Here is a 2,157-nt window from a genome sequence, read left to right as displayed (position 1 = left end):
ATATATATATATATATATTTCAATTGATTTTTCAATTAAAATCCAAATTTCCAACCGATATCCGTTGGAATTTTTTTTAAAATTTTCAAAAAAATTTCTAACCGGCATCCGTTGGAATTCGGTTGGAAATTTTTTTAAAAAAATTTCCAAAAAAAATTCCAACCGACATCCGTTGGAATTCCGTTGGAACTTTTTTTAAAAATTTTCAAAAAATTTTCCAACCGACATCTGTTGGAATTCCTTTGGAATTGTTTTCTAACAAACATCCGTTGGAACTCCGTTAAAAATTTGCAACCGATTTTTCCAACGTTAATCCGTTGAAAATTTCCAACGGATATCCGTTGGAAATACCGTTGGAAATTTTCAACCCAATTTTTCAATTGAATACGTTGAAAATTCCGTTAAAAATTTCCAACGGGTGTTTCCAACGGATACCCGTTGGAAATTTTCAACGGAATTTTAACGGAAATCGTCGTTGAAACGCCGTTGAAAATCCGTTGGAAATTTTCCAACGGACAAATCCGTTGGAAAATCCGTTGGAATTCGAGGATTTTTTTGTAGTGTCTGTCTGAGGATGATAAGCAATACTCATCCTCAGCTGAGTTTCCATCGCGCTCTGTAGGGCACCCCATAGTCGCGCGGTAAATCGGGGATCACAATCTGAAACGATCTCACTCGGAACCCCATGCAAGCGGACAATCTCATCAATGTATATCTGTGCCAGCTTCTCCACGGTATACTCCTGTCGAATCGGAATGAAATGTGCGGACTTCGTCAATCGATCGACGATCACCCAAATAGCATTCTTCTTCGCTGGGGTCGTCGGTAATCCAACAACAAAATCCATCGCAATCGAGTCCCACTTCCATTCCGGAATCTCCAATGGTTGTAACTTCCCACTGGGCATCTGTGTAATACCCCGGATCCCAAAATAAATATTTAATTATTTTCGAGAATAAATAATTAAATAAATGTGTATACTAATTTGGGAATGGAAGTGAAAAAAAAATGGAAAAGAGTACGAAGCCGGAAAACGTCAAAAAAAGGATAAAAAAAAATAAGCAAAGAAGAATGTTGAAATTTATCTTCAGTCTAGATCTGACCAGGAACTGGTCAGTCAGACCAGGGTCGGATCGTCGGACCAAGACGAGGAGGAACGGATCGGAAAAAGATAGAAAATTTTGGAAAGTGAAGTTGGTCCGCCTGACCAAAATCTGGCCAGGGTCAGACCAACCTACTAAGTCCGTCAGACAGACTCGAGGGAAGAAGAGGCGGACCGAAAGAAGAAAAAGGAAGGCTGGTCCGGGGCTGACCAAAAGTCAGTCCGCCGGACCAGAACCATTCGGAGAGGAAGTGCCACGTCGGACCGAAGGAACGGGGCGAGAGGAGAAAATGGAGTCTGGTCCGGAGCTGACCAAACTTGGTCAGCCGGACCAGAAGCTCAGTCGGACCGAAACCAGCTTGAACGGACCAAAATTCTGATTTGTTCTTCCGGTCCGGCGGACCAAATGCTTGGTCAGTCGGACCAGCAGTGCAAATTTTTCCAGCACGTGCTCGCGAAGTAGCCATTTTGAGTGCGATCTACCAGCCCGTCCCGGCCCCTCTCGACGTGATTCCACCTCCCACGACCCTTAGGGTGTTGCAGGCTTGGACTTAGGCCTTTTCTTGAGCCCATTCGACCTCTCCTTCGTGGCCAAAAACCCTAGCAAAGTAGGGGACGCAGCCATTTCGGCTGCAGAGGAAAATAGAGGAAAGTGAGAAAAGAGAGGGAGAAAGGAGGAGAAAGAGAGAGGGGGAAGGAGAAAGAAGCTCGTGGGAGCAAAGAGGGCCATCCCCAGAGGGTCTAGGAGGGTCACCGTCATCGGAGTCACCGGAAAACGACAAGAAATCCGGCCAAAACTCAGATCCGAATCTGAGCAAAGGTGAGTGGCTTGAGTTGCGTCTGTGTAAGCTCATTTTCGTCGATGTGATTGTGTTATCTCGATGATTCGTTGATTGAGTTTGAAAGAGGACATTTCAATGAAGATTTAGAAACAAACGGTACTCAATTTGGTTGAGAAACGAAGGAGATATGAACAAATGAAAACTATGGAAAAACTGAAATTTGCAGAATCGCGATTTTTCGAGGTACAGGCATTACGAATCATTTTTCTTCAT

The sequence above is a fragment of the Tarenaya hassleriana genome, unplaced genomic scaffold (assembly GCF_000463585.1).
Source record: "Tarenaya hassleriana unplaced genomic scaffold, ASM46358v1 Cleome63, whole genome shotgun sequence".
Classification (NCBI taxonomy): domain Eukaryota; kingdom Viridiplantae; phylum Streptophyta; class Magnoliopsida; order Brassicales; family Cleomaceae; genus Tarenaya; species Tarenaya hassleriana.
Note: the sequence above shows the minus strand (reverse complement) of the source record.